We start from the raw sequence: 16,410 nt of genomic DNA on the forward strand, positions 1-16,410 counted from the left end.
TGGCCAGTGTTAGTAAATTCACCTTTCTACCTCAGGGACTTGAAGAACAGAGTAGCATGCTGGGGTCTGGTAATGTTTGCGTGCAGCTCAGGATTGAAGGCAGAGCACGCTGGCCTGGTATGAGTTAATCCTGGTGCTTTGTGTTTCTGACTATTAACAAAGCAAATTTATTTCTTCTTAGGAGTGATGCAATTCCAAAGCAAAATTTTGATGTCAGTTCTAATGAGTCTGCTTTCGATTGTAGAGTGCAATGATGCCCTAGTAAGGATTAGTGAGAAACCTACTTTGTTGTAGATAATAAATCTGAGAAGTTGTCAGCATAGACTGAAGTGAATCTGGCATGCGGTTGCTTTGTGAATGACCCTGTGAGCAGACTCTGCAGTTCTGAATGTGGTTTTAAATCACTGAATTTGTAGGCAGGTACATATTGCAATTGTCTGTTTTTCTTTTTAGGGCTCATGTAATCAAAGAAGTTTCTTTGTTGTGTGTATCTTTACAGAACACAACAGGAATTGAAAATGAATCAGGTGAGTTTAAAAATAAAATTTATACAAATACATGATCTAGATGTCAGACCAGTTCTTGATTTTAAAAGATAGCCACACACGTATTCATTCCTCCCAGATTTTCACTTTTGTTTCTTAATGCCATTTATTAGTTTGTTGCTTTCACAGTGTGCATTTGTGGAGTGGAATGTGCTGTTTGGTGGGGTTGACATTTCTGTGGGTCCCTGGAGGGCTCATACTTAGGGATTTTAGTTCAACTTTTCTTTTTAACTTCTCCCCTGCCACACTCTACTGTGAGGTTTTGTCTTTGTTTTTAAGCTTATTAAGCTTTTGTTTTAAACACTTTTTATTTTGCAATTTTCCATTGATTGAAAAGGGAAGAGGGAGTTATTTTTAGAGACTGCCATGGCTCCAGTGTAAACATGAAGTATTTTGTCCTTGAAAGTCCTTTTCAGAGAATAAAGAGGACAGATATTGAAAAATAAGATGTGTTTCTTTTTACAGAAGGGTATGGGATTACCTGGAAATTAAATTATTCTACTCCAGCTATTTCTATAACCTCAAGGATGTTCTGATGAGTGGAATCAGTTGTGTGGATTTAATGTATTCTTATTTTCTGGTTTCAATATTATTTCATTTGCAGTTACCGAAATTTATGGGTGTCAGAAACATTTTCTCAGAAATCTTCATAAAAACATTTTTTAATATGCAGGATAAAACCTAAAAATGTGAAGTATGTATTTTTTTTTTTTTTAGTTCTTAACTTAGAACTCTCAGACTTGAAAACATTTTGTATCCTTCAGCTGAAACTTTAGACACTATTTTTATCATTTACAGGTGCTTCTAACTTGAGATCACAAGTCCAATTTCATTAGGTGAGGAAGCTTAATAAATTCAGTTCTGTGTTGCATTGAGAGATGTGAAATTTTTGGAATGGATTCTTTTGATTTTTTTTCATTACTTTCTTTATCAGAAATATGTTTATTTTAATGCAGAGGACTATACTTCATAAAAAATGAGTCTGGCAAACACATGGGCACATGGTTTCTATTCTTTTAAAACATGGAGATTTACTGACGTGCCTTTGAAGACAAATTATTTTTGAAATGGTGAGGGCGGGGTGAAGGAATAAAGAACAGTGGATTTTCACAGTTTTCATCCAACAAAGTGATGTGCGTATGTATCATAGGTTTCATTTATTTTCTGATTCTTGATGTGAACCTGGTCACTCAGAGGAGCTTGCTCTTCTGCTGCCTCAGGACTTTTGTTAGAGGAGTCTGGATTCTGGTTAGAATGCTCTCCAGTGCTTCCCAGGTGGAGTCTGAATATTGGTTTGGTTCTTGTTGCATCCACGTTCAGCACTCATTTGTTTGAGGGGCCTGCAGTTTTAACCTCAGGCTTAACTATGCCTAATTCTTATATCCTGTTGGGCCAGTAGTGTGTTTTGTGTGTGAACTTTTTTGTTTGTTTGTTTGTTTGTTTTGGACACTTCACACATTTGCTTTAACACTCCATGTATACCAAATTAACTTCCATTTGAAAGAAGACCACATGCCATTCAAAAGAGTTGAGCAATAACCATTTCTCTTTTTGGCTCATTTACAGTTTCATTCTGCTTTTGACAAGTTCTAATGCCAAATCTATGGAGGGCTGCCTTTGATGTTAAATGCCAGATATCAGTGAAAAAGTGTCCTCTTATGTTTCTAATGGTTAGCACATTTCTGATTTGAGTGTAATTTAAATGGTCTGGTAGTAATGAAAGTTTTATTTGGTTTATAAAAATTGCTCATTTTCTCTGACTAAAATTTTCAGCATTTTTGCTTAGATTTCATTATTGAAAAAGTATTAGTTGCATGCTATTTAGACTTGATCATTATGCTGTAGCATAAAATCTGTTGGTGTTTTCCAGCGATTGTCCCAGTAATTTTAAGAAATTAAGGATTATTCTTGATAGTTGATAGTTTTCACTTGTGTATTTATTCCTTTCATTTGCAGCCAGTGAAAATAATTAATAAATTGCACTAAAAATTTACTTCAAAATAACTCTACACAAAAAATTCAGATATTAAAAAATGTGAACTTGAGCAAGATTAACTTTCAGTTGAAATCCTGATGATTATTTTGAGGTAGGAGTAGTCTTTCTTGGAACTGATGGGCATTGCTTTGAGCTGTCAGACCTGTCTGATGAAGGGCATGCTATCTAAGAGAATAGTACAGAACTGTTTGTTTCATGTGTCCCTGCCAGTTGAGGTCAGGGACTGAAGGGTCCTGGGCGCTGCACACCATATTGCTAGCAAATGATTATTTTAGAAGAAAATAGAGTTCAGCGCCTGTCAGTATTGTTGGCATTGACCATTGAGAAGCATCCTGAGCTGTCCCACCAGGTCGTGCCTTGCCAGGTTCTCCCTTTATGGTCAGCTATGGGGTTCCACCAGGCCCTGAAGTATTCTTTGTCTTTCTTCCTCTGCCCTTTGTTCCTACTCAGTACTTACTCCTCTCTTCATCTCTAATCCTCTCCACATAGAATTCCAGCTTGCTCTGCGTGCCGTATTGGCAGGTGGAGTAGCAATCACTGACCTCCCCACCCCCATTTCTCATCTTCTCTATTTTCAAATCCTTCCTATTTTTTTTTTTCTTTCAGTAACATGCTACATCCATCCTGGTACAGATTTTTCTCCACTCACTCTGTGGTTACGTCCCGATAAACCCATCATAAAGTCAAAAAATGGTAAGTCAATCCATAATGTGTTGGGTTTCATCTATATTTAACTTTTGAGGTCTTCTAGTCTTTCCTTAGACTTATTTAATGTTGTAATGCAAGTAGGCTCATAGCCGCTTAGAATAGATATGTAGAGTTTAATACCATTTGCTCTCTATTGAGGTTGCTTAACAAACTGGACAGGCACTCTGTTAAGCATAGTATGTACATTTTCATATTAATTTAGTCTTTGTAGCCACTCAATGAAGCATAGATATTGTAACTTTAATTTTATGGATGAAAGTATTAAGGCCCAAACAGGTGGCTGTAGCTTGCTTGTGGTCATTCAAATGGTAAGTACAGCTGTTCTTATAATGAACAGCTCCTCAGATTCCATAGTTCAGGTTCTTGGTCACTGTGCTGTACTGCTGCAGTAGGGTAAATTATGTTATGACGAGGGAGCAAGCAACTTGAAATTTTTGGTGGCACAACACAGCGATAATTTATATCTTGTTCTTGCCACCAACCCATTGTGGACTTGTTTGGGGCTCTGCTGTTGTAGTCACTCAGGAACCAAGGGTGATGGAAGTTTGTCTCCATATCAGCACCCTGGTGTGCACTCATTGGTACAGTCATGCTGGCATCTCTAACTTAGCACTTGGGTCAGGGGAGCAGTATAGTGCAATTGGGTGCCTCGTAGCAGAGGAGAACTGTGACATTTAAAAACAACCATGATGATTTTACTGCAAGTACTTTTACTACTAATTCACTGAATTACACTTAGATTTTTTTTTCAAGAGTCTTTGCGCAGTGCAAATTGTTATTAGTGTGTCAGTTTAGTGGTTTATGATTGCATTGTCTGTACATCCTGATTAGTAATCTGTTACTGCTGTTTACCAGTAGCAAAGCAATTTAGCTTTCTAAGCTTGTTTCAAAGATTAGTAAATAACCAAAGGAGCTTTTAATCACTCAGTGTGACAAATTCAACCCTGAGAGTTGGGATGAGCCACCCATAGTTCCATTATCTCAGCCATCTTGAATGTCCCTCCACCTCTCACATCCTGGTGCAGACCCTATCCCAGATGTGGTGGATGCCGCAGAGAGCTAGGTGGCAAAGCACTGTAACCTGTGAGCTCACAGAGGGACAGGGACTGCAGCCAGGCAATTTCCAGTAGTGCAAAGTGCTGTGGTGGAGAATGGTAGGTCAGGATGGGGGAGGTTCTCTGGATTACACAGAGAAGGCTGTCCTAAGGAGATAACAGATACTAGAAAAAAGACTTAGGTGATAACCACGAACTAGCTAGATATGTGAAGATCTAGAGAAAGAAAATTCTAGGCAGAGTAAATGCACAGTAAATACAGGGATCCTGAGGTGGGAATGAGTTTGGTTCAAGAAAGAGAGGGCAAGCCAGGGGGTGGAGCTTGGCCATACTTGGAGCTCCATCTGACTCAGGGACAAGATGACATTGGTGAGAGGTAAGGGCCAGATTTATAGGACTTAGGGCCATGGGAAGGCATTTATATTTATTATATTTACAGTTAGAAGCTCTGGATAGCGACATGATCTGATTTCCATTTTTAGAATATCACTTTTACTGTGCCTTGGAGAGTGGGTTGGGAGGGGGTAAGGACTTGGTAATATGCTTTCTCATTATTGAGATTAACACCATATTTGATGACAGCTTCTTCAGTTGGAGAACTTAATGAGCTGCCAGCTTTTGAAAAGAAGGTATATTTTTGTGTTTGAGAACTAGTTGCTGTTCTTTCAAAGATATAAGTATAAACGACTTTCTTTTCTGTGTCCATCTGCTTATTGTTATTGCAGTTAGATTCATTCCTTAACCAAATGCAGTTTAATGCTATTTCAGTAAAGTGAAGCTTGTTGGATTTTTTCCCCCTATTGTTTAGTAGCTTAGAATCTTGATTGTAAGTCTAAAAAAAGAAGAGTTGTCCAAAGAGTTCTGGAATATTTTAATACCCTATGATTCTTGGATGTTCTTTGCTTATAGTAATTGCTATGGGATTCTTCTTAGCCTATTGTAGGAGCAGCCTCTTAACTTTGCATGAAGATAACTACAACATGTTCTTAATATTAAACTTTATTGAGTTTAACGTCCCCATCAGCCACTGCTTTTACTCTTCAGTGTTTTGTTCTGAAAGGTCTGTAACAAGCTAGATGCTTTAATTAAATAGTTAAAGGAGATATAATCATATCCTGTCACTATCTGGGTGAATTGTGTTAAGTGGAATATGAATAAAATATGCTTATTCTTGCATTTTTTAAAAACCAAAAACATGAGTATGTGTTGCCCAGGTGAGGTGGTATATGCAGCCTGTGTAACAGCAGGCAGGGCCAGTTGTGCTGTTCTGTGGGGCTGTCCTAAGCACTGTAGTGGACATTTGTCCAGTGGGATGGAGAGAGGGCCACGGTGAGGGGATGGAGGAAACTGAGGCTACATGTGCTGGAGCTGAGAGGTGGGGGCTGGGAGAAGGGGTAGGTCGTGGAGAAGGTGTGGGGTCAGCTCCATGGGTTTTGTAAGGACCAGAGTAGAATTTGCCTGGGAGATGGCAGCCTCGAGCAGAGGAATGTTTGAAGGGTCTCAAGCAGAGGAATGTTTGAGTCAGGTTGAAAAAATGAAACTTGATTAAAAAACTTGTTTTGTATTGCATCAGTATTTTTGTCTTTTAAACTATTTTCTTGGTTCACTGTAAGTTTCATTTTAACACGATTTCAAGATAAGAACATAGGAATTATTTAATTTTTGGTTAGCAGTAAAACGTACCCACCTTAAGTGCATAGCTTGTTTGACAAACGTCTACATGCATGTCCACTGTCATCAAATTACAGGACATTTCTGTTATCCCCCAAAGATCTTTTTGCCACCCCAGACAACCCCGGATGAGTTTTCTGTGCCTATAGATTGTTTTTTCCTGTTCAAAAGTAGGACCATTCAGTGGCTGCTGTTTCATGTGTGACTTTCATTGATCACTATATTGTTTTTGAGATTGGTTTACTTTCCATGTGTCAGTAGTTCATTTCTTGTACAGGAGCTAGTTTGGGGAGAACATCTGACCTTCTAGTTAAGTAAGTTCATAAACCGAGCTTTAAGGGTTGGTGAACTTGGGTTGCTTTCTTTCATTTTGGTTATCTTCCTCCCCTTTTCTAATCCTGAAGATAAACATATTATAAAATAGTTGAAACCAAAAGCATATGCTAACAATATATATGTTGTGTTTTTTATAATTATAAATACAAAGTTGATTTTTCATATTTTTAATTTTTATTTTTTGCAATACTGGGGATCAAACCCACTGCCTTATGCATGCAGGACAAACATTCTACCACAGAGCTATACCCCCAGCCCTAATTTTCATTTTTTGATATTCTTTTATACTCTTTAATATAACAGAACATATTTCCTACTGACTTTAATATTCTTTTTTAAAAAAAAAAAATTGTTCTGTTTGGATATCTTTCCTATTCCCATACTCCCTCCCTTCCCTTCATTCCCCATTGTGTAATCCATTGTGTTCCCCCTGGACGCCCCCTTATTGTGTGTTAGCATAGCATATCAGAGAGAACATTTGGCCTTTGGTTTTTTGGGATTGCCTAGCTCTGACTTTTTTCAACTATTTCAAGTAAGACTTTCAAGTAAGCTGCTTCCTATCTGTTATGGCTTAAATATCAATTAATAAATTATTAATAAATTAACATCCTGAATATTGATGGCACCTAAATCTCATTTTGAATCATGTATTCTACTAGATAAATTAGCAATTTATAAAATCTGGGACATTGTCTTTCTGCATCAAACTATTAGATTATTTCTGAAAATTTTAGGTAGGATTTCCTTAAATAACTAGGGGGAGCTTTTGGTGAGAAGGATTACCTTTTATGTTGTTCGGATATTAATACTGTGGTAGAGATATTTCAGAATAGCTCAGCTCTGCCTCCCCTTTGTGGTCTTTTGACTCAGTCTCCATAATTAATTTGGACTTAGCCACTCCAGCTCTGTGACCTTGGCAGGTCACCTGACTTCTTGGTCTTAGCTTTCTTGTCTGTTAACTAGAGGTAGACCTGTACTTTTGTTTAACTGTAAAGGAGTCAGTTAACATAAACGAGCTCAGGCCAGTGCCTGGCATATAGGAAACATTGTGTAAGTATTATTATTATTCATTATTATTTTCAGTCAGTAACCACATCCTGATTCTGCTATATAAAATGCTTTCTAACACTCTTAAGTCTTCATCCCACATACTTCTTGTTTGAACTAGTACACAAACCTCCCAGTTGATTGCCTTGCTGACAGTTTCTCTCCCTGGCAAATCATTCCCCACAGGCCTTGAGTTCTGTTGTTACATAACACAAAACAGACTATATAGGAAGCTAGAAAAGGGGCTATCATGGAGGGTTATCAAGAACTTCATGGGATTTGAACTTGACCTAGTAGTATGTAGAGGATATTGACTGGTTGGAAGAATTGAGGGCCAGGAGGACCAGTGGCTGGATTGTTAGTGAAAAAGCCTGACTAGTGACAGACTCCACCAGGAAGGAAGAGGACCAGGTCTAGGGGCAGTTAGGGGCCTGGGAGGAATCTTGAGAGAAAAATGGGGATTTTTCTGTGATTTCTCCCAGTAGAATTTTTTTCCTTAAATAAAGCCATGAGTAGACCAGACGAACCCCACCTGACTTGGAGGGCTGTAGCCCCATGGTTTGATTGGATGAAAATGATTTAAGAAATTATAATCCAGTCATCAGCAGTGGACCCTTAGGAGGCGGCATATAACCTCTACCTGCCCCAGCCCATTCCCACTCTGACTCCATTCCTGTCCAGCCTTCCTGCCAGCCTGAGGGCTGCAGGTGGCAGGAAGCTTGTCCTGTCACTTATTTTTTTGTGGTACTGGAGGTTGAGCCCTGGGCCTAGTGTGTGCTGGGCAAGCACGGCACTCTGAGCTGACCCCCAGCCCTGCTGCTCACTTGCAGTATGGCTGCTGTTAGTGGGATGCCTGCAGGTTCCCACAGCAGCTTGGGGGCCCAGCGCGTGTGAGTCCTGCCTGTTTTGGTTGCTGAAGGCCTAGGGGAGCACTTGCCAGCCACATGGGGGACAAGTGGGGTTGACTGTGCCATTTCAGGTTTGAAGAGTGGTGGTGGCAGTGGGATTGGAGAAGGGCACAGGTACAGAGATTTCAAAGGCCCTGCTGCCTCCCCCTGCTGGGGTCCTCTCCCCAGCTCTGGTCTTCTCCCCGACTGCCTCTCCTCTGATTTGGGGCACTAGCGCCTCTTCACTGCTCTTCTTTCTCTTCCACTTGGGAACACGGTTTCCCGAGGCTCCCTTCTTACCTTTTCCCTCCTCCTCTGTTTAGCATGAAGGCCCTCCTGCGGCCCCGGGGAGCCCATCTCCAGTTGAGTCTGTGGCACTGTTCAGCCACCCCGGTGTCCCAGACTGCTTTGCAGTTTTGACTGCTGGACTTTTGTTCCTTCACAGCAGCCACTGCTCTGTGCATGGATGCTGGGCCAGGGCCAGGCACAGCTGCGGTGAAACTGCGCTAGCTCAGTCTGTCTAAGCCTGTCCTTCCTGAGAGTCCAAGTCAGGGCTTAGGAAAGGCACACTGCAGCGAGTTGAGGAAGTGTTGTAAGGACCTCAGGGGAAGTCCCCCAGGGTAGGATGGTGGGCACCTGCTTCTCAGAGGCCAAAGTGTCTTCTGGGTAGAGCTGAGGTGTGCAATACCGATGCCCAGTGGCCCCTTTAGGTTCTGTGCTGCCTTGCTGGCGCCTAAGCCCCACGCCCCTGGGCTTGATTGCAGAGGGCAGCAACTCTCTTCTGTGTTTCTTTTTTTTCCCTGGAGCTCAGTCTGGGGCACTGAGCATAGACTATTGCACTGGATACTCTGAGACCATTGTGCTTTGCTGGGAGACCCCAGCGGGGCCCTTAGCAGCCTGCAGTGAGGTCTTTCTCAGTCAACTTGGCTTTCCCCAGGCGGCCTCATGTAGCTGAAGTGCAGCATCAGAACTGCAAAGGTGATTTGGTGCAGTATATTCAACTGCAGGCCTTATTTACAAATCTGATACATTTAAAATACAAAATTAAGCAATCAGACATTCTATCATCTGGTGAGTGATGGTGCCATCATACATTTTAGCTTCCAGAAAACTCTCTTCTACACCTGAGAGTGGACAAGGCAGGTGACATCTTGGTGGTGTGATAACAATACTTCTGACCTTGTGAACCTCCAAGAGGGTCTTCTGAAGCATCCCTGGATGATGTGGAAGAGACTCCACTGGGTTGGTCATAAAATGTGGACTCTAGACTTTAACTAGCTGGATTTTATGGGGCTGCTCTGGGCCTGCTTTCTGAGTCCAGACCCCGAGTCCTGACTGCCTGTGTTGGAATAACCCAGTGCTGCCACTTGCTTGTTGTGGCAGTGGACAAGTTTCAGTTTCCTCGGTAGAGTGGGAATCGTAAAAGTGTCTGTAGCACATGGTGATGTGAAGGCCAGACAGGCGATGCAGAGTGCTCCAAGCATGTCTGGGTTCCTCTAAGCACCATCGCTGTGCGGATGATGCTTAACTGAAGAGACACTTCCCTGCCCAGAGGAAGCAGTGAAGGGTTCATTCCTCAGCTCCCCACCTGTCCAGCAAGGGAAGGTTGTCCTGGGAATGGTGTCATGGAAAGTGTCGAAGGACCTGTCACATGCTCCCAGGAAGGTGGCATCTGGAGAACCGAAAAGCTTTCTTGAGGTTTCTTAAATGGTGGGAACAGAGAGGGTCCCCTAGGTGGCACGTTTCATGACAGCTTAACCTTTGTGTCTCCACTGTCCAGCAGAGCCAGCCGGAAGCAGGCACCCAGGAAATATTTGTTAATGACTGAATGAGGGACTGAATGAAGGAGAATGGTTTGTGGCCATTAGTTGGGGAAAGGGGGGAATATTGGCTTTTCTTTGAGTTTAAGGTAGTTGGAAGTTGAAAATATGTATTAATGAGGTTAATTAATGGTTAACAACTAAGTAGCTTATTACATTAATTTAAATTGGACACATTAGGTTGGATGCTTACTGTTCCCTGTCAGTATCGATGTGTTTGGAGACAGTACTCATTAGGCATGAAAGAGTGAGGCCTCCTTGAGGTCTTTGTCACAGGGGAGTAGAGAAGTCCTTCAACTTACACCTCTGTCCCAGTTGTCAATGATTTAAGGGTCTCTAAACCAGGAATGTGCCTGTATTAGGGCAGCAAGTCAGGGTGCCAGGAGGCTGGGTCACCACAGAGAGGTCCTGGGAGGCTCTGGAGGGAGCTCGGTGCCCCTTGCTGATCCTGGCCTTCTGTTCTCTGATGGTACACTCCTCCCGCTCACTCGCAAATAGCCAGTGGCCTGCAGCCCTGCTCTGCCTACCTCCCCTCTAAGTGCTTCTCTCACTTCCTTTGCCCTGGATGCTTTGGGTTTTTGTGGGACTGCTCGCAGAACACACCAGGCTCCTTCCTAACTTAGGATCTGGTCCCTGCTGTTGCGTATCCTCCCATGTCACCATACAAGTCCCTTTTCATTTTCATTTCTAGAGTCCTGAGCATTCTGTCTGAGTGGCACCCCCATCCCTGCTCCAACACTGAGTCCCCTTTTCATGCTCGATTTTTCTTTTGATCAGGCATTGTGTGTGTGTGTGTGTGTGTGTGTGTGTGTGTGTGTTTGAGTTTATCTGTCTTCCTCCCCAGTAACACATTGTTGGTCCAATTGCGATGCCCAGAACATCAGCCCCAGCAGGAATTCAGAAATCTATTAATATGTTGAGTAGGTATTGCATTTTCTTTTACATAAGATCAATCTGGGAATAATTCCAGGATCAAATTATGACTCTTTAGTGCAAGAGTTAAGCATTGGGAACCCAGTGCTGAGCAAGTCAGACACCATCTGTCTTCACGGCAGTCTCCCAGGGGAGGCACTCATTAAACACATAATTATACAAATAATTATTAAAATATGTAATAAGAACTATGAAAGAAAAATAAGGAAAGCTAGAAGGTGTTTCTTTATAGGCTGGTCATCCCACAACTTCCCCTCTTCTACTTCTCAAGTCATTACTTTTTCTAAGTATGTTCCAGGGAGTTTGCAGTCAGACCCACTGCTGTGGAGAGTCCAGCAGCTGGGGAGGTGGGAGGAGAGGCCCACGGCCACTGTGTCTGGAGTGGGTTGCTGTGAACTTAGGTTCCTTGTTATAGTTGAGTCCTATTATTGTATGAGCCCATGTGAAAAATCATGGGTTGACCTAAACAGGTAAGCAAAGCCATAGGAATTTTCCTTTTTCTTGTTTTTGCCTGACAACTTTGCTGAGGTTCTTTATATTCATAGGTGATTCAGAAGTTTTAGTCTCTGTGGTCTCTGTCTTGTTCTTGAGTTTCATGTCTCCTGTGGGCATGGCCATGTCTTCTGTAGGAAGTCTTCTGTTGAGTTTTTCCATGCAAGTCTGGAAGTTTTAGGACAGAAATTATCAGATTATATTCCAGAGATTTAAATTCAGATCCCACAGTGGTTGTGAACTTGGGCTCCAGAGTTAGACAAGGGTTCAGATTCCGGCCTTGCTTGAGCAACTTAGTCCCTTTCCCTGAGTCCCACTTTCCTATTCTAGTGTGTGTCAGGGGCAGGACAGGAAGGCACTGGTAGCACCTGTCCCTTGGACTGTTTGGGGTAAACTCCATCAAGCGTGGAAGACTGTTAGCACAGGACCTCGCACCAAGGGAGTCTGCAGAATGTCTTGTGGAGCTGTTACTCCTGTTACTGTGGCAGCGCCTGAAAGAGGGCTAGCAGATGCTGTCCTTTCAGGGAAGTGCTCCTGGGGATGGCAGATGGTGCCAGGTCTTTGCCCAGGATCACAGCCCAGAAAGGGGAAGAGAATTCCCTCTGTACTAAATGGCCAGTGCCTCTACGACTCTGGCTCGTATTTGTTAATATCACTTAATTTTTCAATGTTATAATCATTATGTATCCTTGGATATAATTACCAACTTAACACCTTTTTTCCCCCTTTGGAAAAACTTTATCCACATAAAAAAACCCAGCTTACAGAATAAAAATGTAAAAACAGGGATATTATATTTAGAAGTGAGAAATGTCAGTCCTAATTTTATTCACAGTTTAGGTAATCTGAAGCCATGAGGCCATTTTCTGGGACAATTTGATTTTCCCAGGGTCTGGAAGGCCTGTGTAGGGTTTTGACAAGACAAAGGTAGAGGGCTGGGGATATGGCTCAGGGGTAGAGCGCTCGCCTCACATGTGAGAAGCACTGGGTCGATCCTCAGCACCACATAAAAATAAATTAATTTAATAAAGGTATCGTGTTCATCTACAATTAAAAAAATATTAAAAAAAAAAGACAAAGGTGGAACTCAGGCAGAGCCGAGCATTTGTGCACTGGTGTCTTGACCCTGCTCAAGAGGTGACCCTGGTCTGTGTACCCCTGCAGACTTTCTGGCTGTCTACACAGGCCAGGGAGCAGACCGTCAATATGACTGGGAGATTTATTTCTTGAAGCAGCTATTGATGTTTAAAAAAAGGTTGAGATATTGGAAATCTGCAAATTTGGATGATATTATTTTCTTGGCACATGAACATTCTTAAAAACTATAAAAGCTTCATTGTTGTTGGGAAAAATTAATCTTTTTAGCTCGGAACTTTTTTTTTTTTTTTGCCTACATTGGCTCCTTTGAAAATCATTGAAACATTTCTTTGCACTGAAATAAAATACTCATACTACAAAATTCATCATTCTTAGAAGGGGTGTGATAAACAAATCAGTTCTTTAGGGTTTATGTGGTACCAGTTACTAGACACTTGGTTTTCCATCAATTTAAAAATTATTTTTAATGTAATAGTCATGCTCTACCAGTTGGTGCAGATCCTTCCATACATGTCTTAAATTATGATGAATTCTTCCAAACTTTGACAAATAGTTGTATAAAATTCTCTATTTCCTAGTACCTTGGGATGTTGGGATGGCTTTACTGTTTAGCGGTTGGCATACAGTGGTCAGCTCCTGTTTCCTGGAAAGTCAGAGCTCCAGTGTGGACTGCAGGAAGAGTGCAGTGCTCCTGGGGAGAATATGTGAGTTGTGGTCAAGTTGGGTGTGGTCGCTACAGGGATGCATGAGTGAGGCACTGGCAGATTAGTCAGGACAGGCTTTATGGTATGTGTAGCTTTTACAGTTATTCTTTTAAGTGGGGAGGGTTGATTTTTATTTTCAAAATGTGCTTATAGCTACTGGTAACTTTTGATTTTAAATTAAGCTTAAGATGTATTTTTCTGTAGGATTCTGTTGCACTTTAAAAAGGAGTATGGTGCTGGAGATTCATGTATTTTGAAAATGGCTGCAGTGGCAGAACCAAAATAGATCAACACAGATGTGCTTGAAGGTTGAGTGGTTTCCTTTGGGCACTAACAAATAGGCATCAGAGTAACTGCCCAAATGCTTAGCATCATTGTTTCGGATTTGCCCACTTCAGATTTCAGTTGTATTTCGGCATATTTACTTATTGGACCAGATAGAAAAACAAAATACAACAAAACACTACTTGTACTTTCTTCCTTTTGCTCTGATCCTTCTCCGTCTTGACTTGCAGAACGCTCCTGAGCCTTTGGCAGCTGCTGAGACCCTGGCTGAGGTACCTGAACACGTGCTGCGAGGACTTCCGGAGGAAGTGAGGCTGTTCCCATCAGCTGTTGACAAGACCCGGATCGGTAAGTACTGCATTCAGAGAGATGGGCAGCAGAGCAGGCAGAGTCCTGTGGGAGCAAGTGAGGTGGCAGGCAGCACACCCAAGGGCAGTGGATTTGCCCTGACTTAAGAGACATAGATTATTAAAAACAAAACTAGGCACACACCCACACCCCATCCTTGCTGACTCTTCCAGGCATCCCCTGCTTCTCTTGGGCTTCTTCCAACAGGATGTGGTGTTCTCTTCTCTCTGTCTTCACTGTGGCTTTTGTATGATCGTGTTATTTTGCTTATTTCATTATTCTGTGGTTGTCTTTACGTCTGTCCCGGTCCTTGATTGTGAGTACCTTCATTTCTTACTTGCCTTTGTGTCTCCAGTACCAGCATTTTATGGACTCTCAGTAGATCTTTGAATGAATGACATGACCCCGATGTGTCCGAATCTTCTGGTATGGTTTCTCATTGAATACAAACCAAGCTTGTGTGTATTGGGTTATTTTTATTTATAGAAGGCTAAGGAGGTAAATTTTAAAAATCCAACCAAAATGTCTTGGACTATATCATGTTTATATCCCATTTCTTTATTTTTTAAGATGTACTTCTGATATTATAGTTTATATACATATGTAGTGAATACATTTTTAATAAATGTTTTCCTAATTCTCATTGAAAATTTATTTGCTGAACAGTTAAGAGTGTTAATTTGGGGCTGGGTTGTGGCTCTGTGTTAAAGCACTTGCCCAGCATGTGTGAGGCACTGGGTTCAATCCTTAGCACTACATAAAAATAAACAAAATAAAATAAAGTTGTCTGTTCATTTACAACTACAAACAAAAAAAGTGTTAATTTTGTATAAGTGAAAGGAATTAATTTTATAGCTCAGCATATTGTTTGCTAACTGCATGTCATCAAATGCAGTTCATAGCCGACCTACAGAAAAGTGGAATTCATATGTCCTCTCAGGACAGGACTGGCCCACCCTCTACTCCATTCTGTACATAAGGACACTGAGGTTAGAAAATGAAGGAGCCTGTACAGAGTGGCCCTGAGTGCCAATTTTCTTGACTCCTAGGCTGGGCTCCTGCTGATTCACCAACTTGCTTTTTTCATTGCATCCATTTGCTTATGATCTGTACACAGAAGATAGAAACAATCCTAGGCATACCTGGATGAGCATGCATTTTGATTGTTTGAAACTCTAAAAAACAAGTTGTCTCAGTAGCTACATTTTCAGGAAGTGTAGCTAGAGAGAAGAGGTTTTCTACTGTAAACAAATGAATGTCAAATGAATATAAAAAATATTTGCTTATAAAATTATATTTCTAATTCTTTATAAAAACAAGTCATATTTAGTGGAGAAAATTTGAAATCTGTAGAAATGTAAAATGAAGAGTTTTTTTATTTACTTGCATTTTGATACTAGGGTTTGAACGTGGGAACATTTTACCATTGAGCCACATCCCCAGTCCTTTTTATTTTTTATTTTGAGATAGGGTCTCACCAAGTTTCTGAGGTTGGAACTTGTGATCCTTCTGCCTCAGCTTCCTGAGTTGCAGGGACTACCAGTGTGCACTGCCATGGCTGGCATGAAAAGTTTAAATTGTTTTAGTTTTATTCCATTCTAATATCTTTTCTCTTCAGTTGTGATTGTTTTCGAAGTGTTTGTGATTGTACTATATGAGCAATCTTACGTGGAAAAATTAAATATAAAACCTTTTCTGGTTATAACACAATACAGGTTCTTTAAACCTATTTAGAAAATATTGAAAAGTATAAAGAAGAAAAATAAAAATCCCTGTTGAGGATTTGATGTAATTTGATTTATCTCAGTTGATTTAACATTATCTTACTTTTAGGGAATCTAGCTTTTTAACTATTTCGTGAAATTGAATTGACTTCATTCAATGCTTTCAATCTTTAAAATAATCACAATACATTTAAAAATATTGGTTTTATTTTCTAGGTGTCTGGGCCACTAAACCAATTTTAAAAGGCAAAAAGTTTGGGCCATTTGTTGGTGATAAGAAAAAAAGATCTCAGGTTAAGAATAATGTATACATGTGGGAGGTAAGAAAGAATTCTGGTTCTTTGTTTATCAGAGTTCTGTACATTTTAAAGCCATCATGATCCTGTTCTCTCAGGTTTTCTCATTTTGAACTTAAAACAATCATTTTAATATGTTCTTTAAAATCAAGAATATTTTTATTAAAGAGAAAATGTGTTTCCTGGTTACAGACTTCTACTGATAATGTATTTTTGTATTTGAACCTGCTTGACTGTCCTCAACAATAAACGTCAAATTTGTTTTTTTTATTTTGACTGTCCAGGTGTTTTACTTTGCAACTAAGACCTCAACTTCCTGTGTGGTGGTTTGTCACTTTACAGGTGTCACTAGATATATACCATAAAAGACTCTCCAAGTGGCTGCAAAGAAAACACTGGTTACTCTATATTTTAGAAAGTAATTTTTGTATCCTTGGAATACTTAGAATTGGTTATATTTAGCAC

At 40.8% G+C, this 16,410-nt stretch overlaps 1 long non-coding RNA gene across 1 annotated transcript; it reads left to right on the forward strand.

Annotated features, from left to right (window-relative positions):
* The first annotated feature begins 457 nt into the window (after positions 1-457).
* Positions 458-15,962, forward strand: LOC143409272 (uncharacterized). Its single transcript, XR_013092638.1, has 3 exons — positions 458-527; positions 13,808-13,925; positions 15,866-15,962. It is a non-coding gene; the product is annotated as an uncharacterized LOC143409272 (long non-coding RNA).
* The last annotated feature ends 448 nt before the right edge of the window (positions 15,963-16,410 follow it).

This window comes from Callospermophilus lateralis, chromosome 11 (genome assembly GCF_048772815.1).
Source record: "Callospermophilus lateralis isolate mCalLat2 chromosome 11, mCalLat2.hap1, whole genome shotgun sequence".
Taxonomy (NCBI): Eukaryota; Metazoa; Chordata; class Mammalia; order Rodentia; family Sciuridae; genus Callospermophilus; species Callospermophilus lateralis.